Consider the following 18,148-nt stretch of genomic DNA (forward strand, 5'->3'; position numbering starts at 1 on the left):
TAGAATTTTGTATATTTCTAAGAAGTTTTTCTTTCGAAATGCTAGAGTTTTCGAAGATGGAAATGGCCAAGAGTGGTAAGAAAGTGACAGTTATTCAGGAGCTTTGGAATAAGCGGATCAGAATTTAGTACGGGTGGCTCGTTGAACTCATGCGAAGTGCGTCATCCAAGTGAAGTGAGTAGACTAAAGACAGTAGGAAGAGATCGATTTTTGCCCAGCCAAAAGACAGTAAGGCATGAACGAAAAGATACAGGACGTGTTCGGATATTAATTTATACATCAATTACACTCAGCGCTCTGTTGTTCAGTTTCCTTCAGCCTTGCACATAGCTCTACCTCTCTTCCTCTTTAACTTCCTCTCCCTTTCTTTTTTTCTCTTTCGCTTACTCTGTTATTTATCACATTCCCTTTGTCTCTTTTTCTCTCTTGTATAAATCAATGTATTCTTCTGAAATGCGTCAGGGAGACTTTGCTGAGATTTCTATCACCTGCATTTTTTCTATCTCCTAGTACCTTTCTGTTTTGTTACGCGCGTGCGTACACCCACCCACACACACGCGCACACGCATACACACACATACACAAATGCACTCATAGACATATATGTCTCTTTCTCTTTTTTCTATATTTCTCTCTTTCTATATATATATATATGTATACATATATATATATATATACGTTTCGTGGTTAAATTTTAAATTCTGAAAAAAAACAAGATATAGAGACATATATTCGATTTAAGAATTTAATGCTTGACAAAAGGAATATATAGAAGGGGTTATTTTAATTTCCTTAATCCATGGATTTTTAATAATGGTTCATCATCAGAGGAAATGAAATGCAGTTAGCAAAATGTTCAGCTGTGAATGGACGCTATTTAGCTTTTCAGCACAATTATTGTAAATAGTTTTTTTTAGTTGTGGTGGATAATTATATGGAAAAGATTATACGGATGTATTATCCAGGTCGTATCAACTTCTCTTTCTGTATAATTTTCTCCATATAATTATCCAAAACCACTCAAAAAAATAATTCTCACACCAATTTTACTCAACCTGTATTAGTCTATTGTAATCTCTATCCTCACACGTGTTTTCATTATCCCAATATGTCTGAAGACCAGAAAAGCTGAGTTATAAAAAATATAATTGCGTTTATTCAAAGTATTATTTTTGGAGATGTGTGAAAACATATATAAAAGTCAATCGGATTATGTATGGCACTTTTTTCATGTGAATTAGACGGTGGTAATGTTATCTAACTGAAAGATATATTGAGAAGCTCATATTAGCGCGAGCTGTGCAGATGTTCAGTTAAGTTTTGTTAGATACTTTATTTATCACTTGTTAATGAAAAATAATAAAAAACAGTTTTTCTCAGCAAAACCAACGATGTTCAACTTCTCGGTATATGTAAATAAATTGCCGGCCTCTTCTTCACAATAATTACAATATGATCGTATGTTATCAGCTTCTTGTTTCGCCTTTTTTTAATAATAAATTTTGTCCACTTTTACAAAACCACTTATCAGGATTAAATACCGTTTCCTTGTTTGTTATTAAATTTTGGCTAAACAATGTATGCATATATATATATGCATATATATATATTATACAATAGAAAATGCGAGCATTAAAAGTAATATGGTAAAGCTTAAACATGGAAAAGTAAGCGGTAGTCGTAAAAACTGGAAAATGTAAAGACAATATATTCTTGTAAAATATATAATTAATTGTAACTTTAAATAATGCAATATTAAGAATTGATTACATACTGTTATAAATCGAATGATTTAAAAGTTATTATGCTGCAATATTTTAAGTTATAAATTTATTATATTTTTACTAGATTATCTTATATTTTTCTTTTCCAGTTTTAACAATTAATCTTTTATTTTTCCATGTTTAAACTGAACCATATTACTTTTCATGCTCGCATTTTTCTGTTGAAATCCATGATTTTTCTAGCCTTCATTAAATTCACTTGCTACTTGTTTAATTTCAGTCTTTTTGCCCCCTATTACATAACAGACACACACACATACACCCACACACACACACACACATATATATATATATATATATATATATATATATATATATATATATATATAATAAAATGTATGGCAGTCATCTGCTTTCAACAAAATCCTCGAATTATCTCCCTTACATTTATTCATTCTCTCTTTTTCACTTGTTACTCCTCTTTTCGATACAGAAGTGAATTAGAATGAACACACGTCGCTTGACTCATACTGCAACTTAACTATATATAAAAAACACTAGAGTATTCGAATAATATATATATATATATATATATATATATATATATATATATATATATATATATTGTTTTAATATACTTTTGGTAAACACTGTAAAACTACAAATAAAGAATGCCGTATTTCCGGTCATATATATATATATATATATATATATATATATATATATATATATATATATATATATATATATATATATATATATTAGAGAGTTTTTGAGAATAGCTCGCGTTACTTTAAAATTAACAGATTTAATACCACCAGTTTCTAGCTTAGTAATAAGGATGACAAAACATGGTGGGATAAACATAAAATAGTTAAACATTTAAACATTTGTTCGTAATCATGATGCTTTTGAATCGTGTAAGATTAACGAGTCTATATTAATGAAGGAAATCCAAAACTATATTAGCAATGTATAAAATGTATTTATAACTTACATATACTAAAAAATTAAAAAAAATTATATATGTATAAATATTTTTAATCTTTATATACAATTAATTTTAAATAAATAAGAATGTAAATATACAAAAGATTAATAATAGTGAAATGGATTAATCCTAATCTTATAAATACAAGACTGCTAAATTAAAAATATATCGATGTTTAATTTGGTTGTTTTTAAATCCCCCGAAACAGTGTTTCATGGTAAACAACTGATGATCCCTTAAAAAATAAATTATTAGTACTACAGTAAATTCGAGACGAGTTGATGCAGTGATTGCAGGTGATTAAATGACTTACTGACTAGATGGTTTTCTTAACGAATGATAAAAACTATTTTCTTGTATAGTTTTAAAGTAAAAAAACTTTAAAGCCTATATATATATATATATATATATATATATATATATATATATATATATATACACATATATATATATAGTCATCCCCACACATTACTGTTTGGCTGTATCACATATCATCATTGCGGTTAGAGTGGAAACTATTTCCAGCCAGGATCTAAACCCGAGCGCCTAAACGAAAATCAAGGATTCTCACCATTATGCTTTACGACTGCTGCTGTTCGGTAGTTAACAATGTTTTGACATCGTCCAAATGCTTAAGCTTTATTTGTTTGCACAAATAGCATCGCTTAATACACTAAATGTAAGTTTGTATATCACTTTCCAATATGCTCAACCCAAAATCGGGAGCATTATAGCCATTCACATAAAATATTGTTTCGCTGTTTCACAACTCATCAGTGCGGCTAGACAGGCAACTACCTCAAGCTAGGATCGAAATCCGCAACTCATCCCGGGTATATGTAATAAATATATACCAAAAGCTTACTTTACCTATCACCATTATATCCTGCTATCCTGATCCACTGATTCCTTAACATCTCTAATACTTTGGTTTTCGACCTACTTCGAAATAAACGTCAGTTTTCGGCGTTTCGTTTCTTTTTAAGTAAAGCTAAATTATTTTACCGGATACATTGTTTGGCGGTCATCAATAGCAAGTATTCTTTGAACAAAATAGAGAAATCTGGGCGACTACGAAATCAGTTTGAAGTGCAATTTATGTAGACTTGCAAACTTCTTAATAGACTTGTAACACGATAGTTTTGAAAGTATAAGTGTTGTTCTTTAAGAGTGATTGTTATTATTGTTTTAAACGCATCCATAATGTAATCAGCTATTTGTTTTTGAAAATTGATATATTTTAAAGGAAATCGATGCACGCAATATCTTCTGAATCTCAAAGTATTAAGAGTACAAATTGATGGTGCCGGTTGTGTTTATTCAGTTTTATTTAATAATAATATAAACATTTTAATAGCGGTTTTCCGATCACTGCACTATCGATACGACCTTTGCCGGAATGTAAAAAATAGTAGCATACGTTATTCACATTTGTCGGCACATTTCTTCAAGTTCAACTGTATAACTGGAAAATTTGAGTCACATGACCGTTAAGTATCATTTTTGCCGGGAAAGTTGTATTTTACGCTGATTTTCTTCTTTTTTTTCTGACAGGGTCAACGTGCAAATAAACCATGTCAAGTGACTGCTTGGCGTTTCCAATATAATTTCTCAGAATGCAAAACTCAGACCAGGCAGAAACCACCCGCCTCTCATTGTTTAAAAAAAAGGGCAGCAGTATCTTTACTTAAATAACAGTAATGTGCGAACGTAATAAATCACTATTTCTAATTTCATAATTTATAAAATCATATAAATCTTATTATTTTCATGTCATGTACATGTAAGACACGTGTATGCCTGTGTCTGCATATATATATATATATATATATATATATATATATATATAAGCCCGGCTCTGCCGGTGTGTTTGGAGATGTGTGTTGAACAACAAAAAAAAAGTGATAGGTGGTATTAAGAAGGCAGGCTCGAACCCGTACCTCGAAGGAGGAAAAGAACGGAGGAAAAACCTGACGTCTATGATGCTACGATCACCGCCAAACCGAAAGTAACATTTCTTTTTTTAAATTAAGGCTAGACAATCGAAAGAAGAGGATGACTTTCAAAAAAGCGGCCCCCTGTAAGAAAGTTCCTTGTTGAAAGTGAAGATATTAATGTTTTTAGCAAATTCTTCGATATTCGTCGTCTGAAAGGTCGGGTTTAAAAACGATACTGATCTTGGTCAAATCCGTCGCTTATGTTTAATGATATGGTAACATACATGCATACATACATACATACATACATACATTTATATATATGGTTAACTGAAAATTTCGACCCAAACCGATTAAAAAGCTTGCCCTGTCTTTGAATACCTTTTTGTAAATTTCAAACGTTTACACCAGAAATGGTCGGAATAATTTGGTAAAGACCGCAGAGGTCAATTTCTTTAGATTTTGACCCCTGTTATGACCTCCTTAACCTTTATTGTTTTGGGCTCAAATTGTATTATCAAGTTAGATCAATGTCGAAAATAACTATATCTAAAATTTCAAGTGTCCAGACCCAAAATTGTCGGAGGAGATTGGTAGAGTTCTGAAAGGTCAAATCGTTGAACTTTAAACCCTTAACAGCAAAATTTCTGGCCGAAAACGAATCACATAGATTTTTCCAAATCTCAGTATCCTGTATATCAAATTTCGAGTCTGTAGACTAAAAAATTGACAGAATTATTGCGTAGGGAAATGTATACAGCCACACACACACAGAGGCAGACACACAGAGACACAGACACGTTCACTTTTTTAGATTCATAGACTAGCAGTTCAGCCCATCGTTGCCCGGGTGTTTGGATTTGTATGTTGAGCAAAATAAAAAAGTGATAGTTGGAAGGCAAGTTCGAAACCGTACCTCGAAGGGAGAAAAGAACGGCGAAAAGACGTAACGTCTTTGCTATTACGACTGCCGCCAAACCGGAAGTGACGTAGGTTTTGATTAAGGCTAGACAATCGAAACGGGAGGATGACTTTGAAAAATATCGGCGAACAAAGCGGATTCCCTGTAGATAAGTGGCCAGTTGCAGGTGAAGAGTTTAATGTGTTTAGCCAATTTTTCGAAGTTCGTCGTCTGAAATGTCAAGCTAAAAACGGTACTGATTTTGTAAAAATCCGTCGTCACTGTCGAAAGTTTTACGCAGACATACAAACATACATACATATATACATTTATATATTCGTAACTATTTTCGACGCAAATCGATTAAAAACCTTGCCCTTATCTTTAAATGCCCTTTATGTAAACTTTCCAATATTTAGACCAAACATTGTGTGAGTAATTTGGAAGAGACAATAGAGGCCAATTTTTTTTTAACTTTGACCCCTATTATGACCCCCAACATTTATTGTTTTGAACTCCCATCAAGTTATTAAGTAAGATCCATGTCCAAGAAACCTATATGTGAAATTTCAATTGTTTAGACCCAGAATTGGCGTAGGAATGTCGTAGAGTTCTGAAGGGTCAAATGATTGGCGGAGAAGTTTGGTAGAGTTCTCAAAAATCAAATCGTAGAACTTTGACCCCTTAAGATCCAAATTTATATATGAAAACTAATTACAAAGATGTTCCCAAATCTCAGTACCCTGTATATCAAATTTCGAGTCTGTAGACTGAAAATTTGCAGGGTGATTGCATAGGGAATGTACACACAGAGATACGCACAGAGAAACACACAGACACGGTTATTTTATATACATGCTAGTATGGGTTCTCGGTGTTTGGGGGTGTATGCTGAGCAAAAAAAAAAAAAAAAAAAGGTCAATTCTTTTTAACTTTGACCCTAATTATGGCCCCTTAAAATGTATTGTTTTGGGTTCATATCGGGTTATTAAGTTACAGTTATGTCCAAGGAACCTATATATAAACTTGCAAGTCTTTAGACCCAGGAGGAGTTTGATATAGTTCTTAAAGGTCAAATCGTTGAACTTGATCCCTTAACAGCTACATTTCTGGCCGAAAAAACCGATCGCATCAATTTTCCCAAATCCAGTACTACCATACCAAATTTCGAGTCTGCAGAGTTAAAATAGACAGAGATATTGTGTAGGAAAATGTACACACACAGACAAACACACACACAATTTCACTTATATATATATATATATATATATATATATATATATATATATATATATATATATATATATATATATATATATGCATAAATTCAACAAAAATATATACGCATACATAAGGAAACAATTTACGCAAAAATTTTACAATTATAAATCATGTAGAATATGTGCATGAATATAATTACACGTAATTGTTAACAAAAATTGCAATCCCATAAGAAAACCGAAAACCTTATTGGGAATTAAATAAAATGAATGCTTAAAAGAGTATGTAAATTAGCTAAATCCTTTGCAGATGAATGCAATTGCACGATCCATATATGAGAAAATTGTATTTTCTTTTTAAATAAATAGAAAGGAGGGTTTTTATTATGAATATCAATGCACACAAAAGAAAAACAGAATTTATAGGTGTATATATATATATATATATATATATATATATATATATATATATATATATATATATATATATATATATATATATATATATATATATATATATATATACAGTATCGGTCATAATATAAGGAACGGGAAAAATTACAATTATTCATGTATATTTCAAGAATTAGTGCCTGGAATTTTCTGAAATACTCACAATAAACAATTAGAATCAATGTGTATAAACTAGTCCCAAAAAAAAAAAAATAATAATAAATAAAATTACGATTCAATATTGAGAAATATTTTAGTTTTAAATTATATCTGTGCATCCATCCTGGCCAAAAGGTAAGGAACGAAATAGAAACTTTATGTTTTTTTTAACGCAAATGTTTTCAAAAATAAATTCATTCAATATTTAGTGAACATACCTTTATTCTTTATGACCTCACTGCATCTCCGACCACAAGACTGGAGTAGTTTCTTGCAAAATTCAGGATATACTTTTCCCACTCTTCCTTCAATAAATCCCACAAATGATTTTTATTTTGGCGATTCCTCGTCTATGCTCTTTCTCCAATCATTTTCCAAACCTTTTCTATCGGATTCAGATCCGGATTCTGCGCTGGCCAGTCCATTATCCTTATTTCTTCTTTCTCGAAGTAACTTATCACTTTTTTAGCTTTATGGCAAGTGGCGTTATCTTGCATAAAAATGCTTGGTAGATTAGGTGAAATGCGTAAGCTCTCAATGACATGTTGTTGAAGAAGCTGCTTATATGCCTCCGCATAAACCCTACCATAGACTCGAACTAGAGGGGCAACTTCTTCCGACTATATCATACCCCTCACAATTACACTTTCACCTCCGAATTTAAGTGTCTGTTTAACATATTTGGAGGATAATCGTTCACCTGCTTTACGTCGTACATGCTTCATTCCATCAGATCCAAACAAATTGAACTTTTATTCATCGCCGAAGTGAACATTAGCCCATTGTTCATCAGTCCAGACGACATGCTCATGGGCAAACTTCAAACGGCTATTTTTGTTCTTTTTGGAGATCAAGGGGTTAGATACTGGCACCCTGGCATGCAATCCGGCAGCTGCTAACCGTCGAGAAACAGTTTTTCTAGATATATTTTCCCAGTCTGTTCATTAAAATCACGAGAAATTGATGTTGCGGATTTGAATTGGTCACTAAGAGCCTTCCTTACCATAATCCTATCTTCTCTTTGAGACGTTTAAGGGGGTCTGTCGGTTTTAGGGGATGCTTCTAATGTATTTTTATTCTTATATCGAGCTATCACAACATTTTTTGATCTTCGAACGATAGCAGAAATTGTTGAAATTGATTTCTATTTTTGTAATTGTCTAAAATTATTTTTTTTTCCTTGGAGAGACAGAGTTTTGCAAGTCGGTGACGCCATTTTTCTTTGTTGTGCTTATCAGCAGTTCCAATATTAAACACTAGCTATTTTTATGTAAAGTTTAGTCTCTTAAAATAAATTTTCTATTTCGTTCCTTAACTTTTGGCCAGGATAAATCCACAGATATAATTTTAAACTAAAATATTTGTCAATATTGAATCGTATTGTTTTGTACTAGTTTATACACATTGGTTCTATTTGTTTATTCTGAGTATTTCAGAAAATACCATGCATTATTTTTTTTAAATACACATGATTAATTGTAAATTTTTGTCCATTCCTTATATTACGACCGATATTATATATATACATATATATATATATATACATATATATATATATATATATATATATCATAATTTTTTTTCTGTATTTGGTTTTGTTTTTTAATTAGGTTGAATTCACAGCGTTCAAACTTCAGCATCAGATATGTCTTCAGCCGACATAATTTGAGATGTCTCTTAAACTAGCTTGATACAAGCTTTTTCGTAACGTCTTTAGCATTTGATATATATATATATATATATATATATATATATATATATATATATATATATATATATATATATATACTAGCATTTCAGCCTCGCGTTGCCCGGGTGGTTGGATGTGTATGTTGAGCAAAAAACAAAAAAATGGAAGGAGGAAGGCAGTCTCGAACCCGTACCGAAAAGGAGGAAAAGAACGAGAGAAAAACCTGACGTTTATACTGTTGTGATCACTGTCAAACCGGGAGCGACATTATTTAAAATTAAGGCTGGACAATCTAAAGTAGAGAATAATTTAAAAAATGTCGGCGAAAAAAATGACTCCAACTGTAGAAAAGAGCCTAATTGAAGAAGATATTAATGATTTTAGCCAATTTTTCGATATTTGTCGTATGAAAGGTCGACCGTCAAGACCATACTGACCTTGGTAAAATCCGTCGGCTCTATTGAAAATTTAAGGCAGAGCTGCACACAGACATGTATAGATATATACATTTATATATTGGTAACTAAAAAGTTTCGACTAAAACTAATGAAAAAGCTTGCCCTATCTCTGAATACTCTTCATGAAAATTTCAACTATTTAGACCAGAAATTGTCTGAGTAATTTGGAAGAGACCGCAGAGGTCAATATTTTTTTACCTTTGACCCCTATTATACCCCCTTAATATTTATTGTTTTGGGCTCAAATCAAGTAATTAAGTTAGATCCATGTTCAAGGAACCTATATCTGAAATTTCAAGTGCGTAGACCCAAAATTCTCGATGGAATTTGGTAGAGTTCTCAAAGGTAAAATCGTTGAACTTTGACCCCTTAATCGCCAAATTTCTGGGCGAAAACGAATCAGAAAAAATTCCTAAATCTCAGTAACATGTATATCAAATTTCGAGGCTGTAGACTAAAAATTGAGTTATTGCGTATGGAAATGTACACATACACACATACACACAAATACATAGAGACACAGACACACAGACGCGTTCACTATTATATATATATATATATATATATATATATATATATATATATATATATATATATATATATTTATATATATATAGTAGAATCTCGGGATTCAGCATTAAAAATAAGAAACAAATACAGTATAGTATTTTTTTTTTTTTTTACATTTTCATCCCAAACAAGGCACATTGCCACTGTGGTGTAGGGAGCTACAATCAGGGGCAGCAGCTACTGGATCACTATGTTGGGATTTGGGCAGCAAGATGTCGATTCACGTTACACTTGAACTTCTGCATGTCAGTACAGTTCGGGAAGCAGGGACCTGGAATAGAATTCCAGAGTCTAGCAGTTCTGGGGAAGAAACTACTTCTACATCTAGGGATCTCTACTGTGTGGGGTTGGGATTTAGCTGCCTGTCGGGATTGTCGAGGGTGCCTATGTCGTGTGGGAACAAGTGTCTGCAGTTCGTCAGAGCATTCGCCATTAAGATACTTGTAGAAAAGTCAGAGGGACGCAATATTTCGTCGATGGGACAGAGGTTGAAGCTTAGATGCCAGTTCAGGGCCTATCAGACTGTTAACTCTCTTTTGAATCTTGTCTAGAAGCGAGAGACTAGTAGCAGATGCACCAGCCCAAATGTGACAGCAGTACTCCATACATGGGCGAATGGTGGCTTTATAGAGGAACAGGATACTTTCAGATATCAGTAGTTTTATAGCACGGTAAAAAAACCTACTGTCTTCGCAGCGGCCCTGGCAATGCTTTTAATGTAATTGTTCCAACTCCTGTTTCCTGTGAACGTGAGGCCAAGCAGTTTGAAAGATGTACTCTCAGACAGGGAGTCACTGGCAATTGCTATGTGTGGCAGAGAACGTTTCTTGTAATTATTGAAGGAAACCAGTTTAGTCTTGGCAGCATTTTATGTGACCATCCATTTTTGTCCCCATTCCACTACAGATTGGAGGTCATCCTCTAATGTTTTTGCCATTTCTTTAGTTATGTGTTCATTTGTTTTCCTGTCATGCCTGTTATAGAATGTGGTGTCATCAGCATATATACCCATCTCAGAGGCAGTTTTGTCGGGGAGGTCATTAAGAAATACTTGGAACAATAGATGTCTAAGGATAGACCTCTGAGGCACTCCCGCACTTATATTACACTGTTTAGATGTGCGACCGTCGAGGACAACCTTGATTTTTCTCTTATCTAAGAAGGATTTAATTATGTTAAGTATTCTACCAGTGATACCGTATGATTAATTTTCCTGAGGAGGTCCTCATGCCATACCCTGTCAAAAGCCACGGATATATCTAGAGCTACCGCTCTGCCCTCCCTCGCTTTGTCCAGAGAATTGTATATACGTTCAGAGATTACAGTGAGGATGTCCGCTGTGGAACGGGCTTGTCTAAATCCATATTTTTGTCAGTCAGCAGTTTAACATCTGTAAGGTGACGGACTAGAGTGTGTTTAATTATGGTCTCAAATATTTTGGCGAAAAGTGGGAGGACGCTAATGGAGCGATAATTTGATGGGTCAGTTCTTTCGCCAGAATCCTTAAATACTGGTACCACAGAAGCAGTTTTCATACAGGGCGGGAATCATGATTCGTTAAGGCATTTGTTGTACGGTTTGTAGAGAACTGGAGCTACTTCGGCTGAGCACTTTTTTAATAGCACAGCTTGTATGAGATCAGGTCCACATGCTTTTGAAATGTCAAGGTTTTTTATGATAGCATGTACCTGAGCAGGGGTGATTTTAGGTCGTCTAGCGTGGCGTCTGTCCGCAAAGGAAAGTTAGGCAGGGGGTGGTCGGAAGGGTCCAGTGTGGAGTTTGAGGCAAACCGGCTTGCAAGCTATTAGCCTTGTCGGTTGCTGAGCAAACAACCTCGTGATTGTTGGTTAGTGGGTGAATTGTTGATTGCTCATTATTTAGTGCAATGCTGTAGATTTTCCAGAAGCAAAGAGTTCTTAATTTTTATGCTTCGATGTGTTTTTTAGTGGTTTCAATAAATTCTCTCTTAGCTGTCGCTATTTCTTTCTTAATGTTATGTCTAGCTTCTATATTCTTATGTCTGGTTGAACTGGACTTATGTCGGTTAAATCTGCGGTATGCATGCTGCCTTTGAGCAATGGTAGCTGTGCAAGTCAAAGTAAACCATTGGGTAGAGTGGGGGTTGCTATGAAATGTACAAAATACACCTGTATATAATGAAATAATATGATAAATAATACTGTGAAAGGCAAATAATGTAAGCAGGGTCCGGAAAAAATGCCTTTCATCCTCGTAAATTAACGTAACTAGGTTGGTGCAAAAACTACATCGTTGTCTCAGATATGCGACTTGTATATATGATTTCTGAATTAAATCATTGATAATATATAGCCATGTCATATACCCTTTTTAAGCGCATTTTTTGTTCTCTCGAATCGTGTGATTTATTACTGTTCCCAATCTCTTCATTTTATTTTTACATGCCGTTTACACGATTGACAAAATAATAATTCGCAGAGTTTCTTGTTTTTGTTCAAACTGAGCGGAAAAGCTTCCGAGACAGTTCTTTATATCTATGATGCGTTTGGTGCAGGAACCACTAACGAACACGTGGTACGACTGTGGTTCAAGACATTACGCAATTGTGATGAGAGCATCGAAGATGAAGACAGTCGTGGCCAGCCGACTGTAGTTGATAACGAATATTTTAAAGCCTTAATGGAAGCTGACCCTACCACACGAGATGTTGCTCTTGAACTGGAGGTCGACCTCTCAACAATCGTTTGCTATTTAAAGAAAAAGGAAAGCTAAAATGTTGGCCAAATTCGTGCCGCATGAATTGAACAATAATAAAAAAAATAATCGTCGATTTGAGGTGTCATCTACGGTTCTACGGAGCAACTAAAAAGACCCATTTCTAAAGCGGATTGGAAAGTTGGTTAGAAATGGATCTTCAACGATAATCTGCGTCGTTCGGCACAGTGGATGGGAGCCGGAAAATCTCCATAACATTTTCCAAAATCGAAATTACACCCAAAATGTTTATGGTGACTGTTTGGTGCTGTTCGAACGGTCTATCACATCTTCTTTAATCGGGCGAAATGATAACGACTGGGAAGTACTGCCGACAAATGCACCAAAAGCTTCAACTTATGTGCCCGATATTTTTCAATATGCATGTCAACGCTCGTTCTCATGTTGCTTAATTGACCCTGCAGAAGCTGAACGTTATCGGCTATGAGACCCTAACTCATCTCGCCCACAAATTATCAAATTTTAAGCATCTTGACACTTACCTGAGCAAAAATGCTTCAGACGCTTAGATGATGCTTAATCAGCCGTCAAGGAGTTTCTCTCTTCCAGATCTTTGGATTTCTAGGATAATGAGATAAATAACATGTTTCTCGTAAGTAAAAATGTGTCAATTCTAATGGTTCTTATTTCGATTAAAACAGTGTATTATGAAATGAGGTATAATCTTTTGAAGTTGACCGTCAACTATATGTATGTATTTATATCTATCTATCTCTCATTCTGTCTTTGTGTCTGAGTGTCTGTCTGTATGTCTCTCTCTCTCTCTCTCTCTATATATATATATATATATATATATATATATATATATATGCATGTGCTCTTGCCTTATTTCGACATTGTGTCCAGGTGTCCTTAACCTCTATTTGCAACTAGTATTAAACACTACCAATCTGGAAAGACCCTGTTTTTAGATTGTGCAATTCTCCCAAAAATTCACGTGCGAACTCGGTAAAGCTGGAGGAAGCTACCTCATCTATGTATATAAAAATGAAACGTCTAGTTTGTTCAAAGTCGATAAACCAGAAATTTAGAAGTCTGTTTGTCATCATATTTGAAAAAATGACTGTATCTAACCTAACTGTGTTTTCAAATATTAAAAACTAAAAAAAAAATACCATATTACAAAAAAAAAAAACTTTTTTTCGACACCGTCACTTTCCGTCACTTTCCGTTTTTCGTGGAGGACATTGACTGGAAATACTTCCGGGTTGGTTCGTGCCGTTTATTACCGCTAAGTATACCATTGCACACACATGTCGACGATATATCGTGTCTATTTTTTGTTCCCTCCAAGTATGTTTCGCATTCTTTAAATCTGTTTCAGAAAGTTCCTTTTGTCATCATATTTGTAAACAATTATTTTATCTAAACTAACTGTGTTTATACATATTAAACATTAAACAATATTGCCATATTAAAAGAAAAAACTTTTTAACGCCACTGTTAATTTCCGTCACTTTCCGTATTCGGCCGAGGACGTTGAGTGTAAATACATCCGGTTTCGTCCATGCCGTTCATTATCGCTAAGCTTCCATTAACCCTGTTATATTTTTATATAAATAGTTACATTAATTCGGTTTTTTTTACCTGCTTTTTCTATAGAGATTATCTTTACCCATTAGCGGTGTTTTTCTATATAACCTTTTTTTTTTTAAATTGCTAGCGAACAAAGACCGTAAATTATTTTTTTCATAAATGCTTCCTTTTTTTTTTTACATAAACAGTCAATTCGCGTGCATTACTGTTACGTCAATTTACATTTATATAAAAACCATTGTATTAATTCATTCTTTTTTTTAAATGCAGCCTCTCTTTTCCTTTATATATTATTTTGTACACTTAGCGATGTTGTTTACTATTCCATTGTTTATTTCTTTTTTTCCTCTTCTCGATGTTGACCATATTGAACAAACTGTTTTCCGCCAACTTTATTTTTTTTTCTTCCTCCATTTTCTTTACAGCTTACTTTCCACATTTTCGGTGTATAATTTCCTTATCTCACTGTTTGCTATTTCATTTCGATATATTGTTTTTTTTTGTTTTCTCCTTTTTTATACGACCAGTTCTTTACTTGCTAACAAACACCGTAAATTATTTTTACATGCTTCCTTATTGTTTACATAAACAGTAATTTCCCTTGCATTAATGTTTGTTCACTTTACATTTATATATAAACCGTTGTATTTATTCTTTTTTTATGTAGCCTGTCTTTTCACTTATATATTAATTTTTACACTTAGGGGTGTCGTTTACTTTTGACGTTTAATTTGAACTCAATCTCAGATCAAAAGTCTCAAACTTAAATCCAACAGTTCTCTTCTCTCTGCACTTTCCACACTGACGCCAAAAATAAAGAAAACGGCTCTTTTATAGAGAGACCCAACCACATCTCATTTGCATACCCCAACCCCCTCTAGTCACGTCACGTGATCATCAATCCATAAATACCAGGGGGCGGCCATTTTTATTTTTTTCTGTCCTAACACGAGCCGAACGATGCATGAGGTAAGGCTCTTTACTTTTAACCACACGCCCCATTGATCTCTAAGATCAATAATTAGTACCATTGTCCGCCATCCATGCTGGGCGTCATCGGTCACGGTGCGATCGTCGAAGAGGCTCTTCCTCAGACACGTCAACATCAGCATCAACCTGCCCTTCCTCTGATGGAAAGGAGACTTTCCGTATATCTAAAATGTGCGAGGCATTCCGTCAATCGCTACCTTGTTTTTGGAGAGTACTTCAGTCACTGTACCTTTTCCCAGCGAGTCGTGCAACGAGAATTGGGTGGTTTCACCCACACCTCTTCACCAACTGCGATGTCCACGCAGGCCTGTTCTTCTCTCTGTGTTACAGCCAATGGATGTCGCCATTCATAAGAAAAAATAGACCGGTGCGGCACTGAATTTTCGTCTTGACTAGCCTTCCGTGTCATATTGTACCAAAAAACTGCTTCTTGTGGCGAAATATGGGTTCTTGATGCCACAGCTTTTATAGTGCGATGGTGCCTCTATATAATTCGATTTCCACTTCGACGGTATGCAGCTCTAAAATATAGCCCCACATTCCATTTTGCACATAAGTCTCTAAAAATTTCCGAACGGAAAGACGTACCATTATCCACCAACACCTCTTCTACTGGCCCCCTTTCCATAAAAAACCTCCTCGACAACTCTCTTTACCTCTTATGCTGTTTAGTTTTTGATTTTCCGCCATATCGCTACTCTCCCAGGCCCACAATCAATCATAGTTACATGCGGTTCATGTTGATAATGTGTGATGTCAATGCCCAATCTCCGCCAATTCTCTTCAACATGCAGTTCCCCTTTTTTATGTATAGCCGGTGCAGGGTCGATTGATTGGCATTCTCTAAATTGTTCCACCACGTTTTTGACGTCTTGAATTGTGACGTGCGGGTTTACTTTGCTTGCCAGGTAAAGGGTCCGTTCCTTTCCAAAATGATGCAGGTTATGCAGGTCTTTTAAATTCTCTACTGCACAACATGCGGGGGCCCCGTCTCTTTCCTTGTGTAACCAGGCTTTCTTGACACTTGTCAGCCCATCTATTTTATTTTTTGTTACGGAACTAAGGTAATATTTACCTTTAGTTCGAATACTCAAACCAAGTCTCCAAGCGCTCCAAGTCTACGCTTGATAAGCATCTTCGCTTCTCCTGTTGTTTTGATCCGCTTATCACCAGACAGCTCCGATCAGTTGATAGGCATGATATTACAACACGTGTTTTCAGAAGAAAACTGAAATCGCTAATAGATTTCATTATTAAGCATAAAGTCTTTGGGTATGTGTGCTACTGGATGTATTCAGTGGAGTGGCAAAAGAGAGGATTACCACGCTCACGCATACTAATCTGTCTCTATAACAAAATCAGTCCAGATCAAATTGACGATGTAATATGTGCTGAAATTCCTGATGCTGACATCGCTAACGACTTGCATGAAGTTGTAACAAAACATGATACATAGACCTTGTGGTATATTAAATCCAAATTCACCATGCATGAAAGATGGAAAATGCTCTAAGCGATACCAGCGGGCATTGCTATCAGATACAGTTATAGGAAATGATGGATATCCTTTATACAGGAGATTTACAGATAATGAGTATGAATTTACAATCATACAAATGCGCATTGAAGTCGATAACCGGTGGGTTGTTCCATATTCACCCTTACTTTACAAAAGCCTACAAATCGCACATTAATGTGGGATACTGTAACTCAGTAAAGTCCATCAACTACATTTGCAAGTATGTGAATGAAGACAGCGATATGGCAGTTTTTGGTTTGAAAAGTCAACGCAATGATATGCGACTTGTATATATGATTTCTGAATTAAATCATTGATAATATATAGACATGTCATATACCATTTTTTTGTAGTTGATCCATGCCATGGCTAAATTCTTTCTCTATCTTTTTACCTCATTTAGGATCTTTTGATCTATGTATAGCGGGTCATGTGTTCCTAACTTTCCTTTCTAGCATCCTTTATGTTCCACAGGGAGAAGTCAACAATTATTTAGAGAGCAGTAGATGTGTTCCTTCAGTTGTGCTGTTAATAGTTTCCACATGGTGGGTCAGCTGCGGACGGTTCCTTTCTCTGTGTTCTTCGTATCGGAGTGTTTTTGCTTTTTGTCATCCAATCTAGCACGTTTTTCTTGTATACATCTTCTAATGTTTTTCTCTAGTCTTTCGTATAGTGCTGTGATTTTTTTCAACCAGTATATATGCAGTCCGTCATGTACTTTTGCTCCCCAGTTTGCCATTTTTCCTATGGTTTTCTTAAGGTTTAGGTTTTCTTGCTGGTTTCATTCACTGTTCCTTCTTCGATTTGTTGTAGCTTTTCTTTCATATCTTTCAGCTATTCTGCATTTGTTTTGTTCCTGTCGTTATTTCCGAAATCTTACTCCAATAGAGTTTTGCTTCTGTCAATTCTCTTTTATCTCTGTTTCATTTTTCTCGATTTCCTCGTTTGTCGCGTCTAGTATTTGTAGGTTAATTGCTTGTTCTTGTAGGGGTTCCTCACCTGTGATTCCAGTGGGGGATGTTTCATGCTCATTTTCATTGTTTTTTTCTGCGTTTATTTCCGTTAATTCCAGTTTTTAGAGCCAACCTCTCTTGAGTATCAGCCTTGCTTAGTCCGCAATTTTAGATCTGTTTTATGCCAGTCACTGGCCAGGTCCTGTAGCTCTTTCATTCGCTTCATATAACCTTCATATCTACATATAACATTCCATTAAGTATCTATTCTCCTTCATTGTGAATCTCTTCTT

The sequence above is a fragment of the Euprymna scolopes genome, chromosome 9 (assembly GCF_053919585.1).
Source record: "Euprymna scolopes isolate OS-2025 chromosome 9, ASM5391958v1, whole genome shotgun sequence".
NCBI lineage: Eukaryota > Metazoa > Mollusca > Cephalopoda > Sepiida > Sepiolidae > Euprymna > Euprymna scolopes.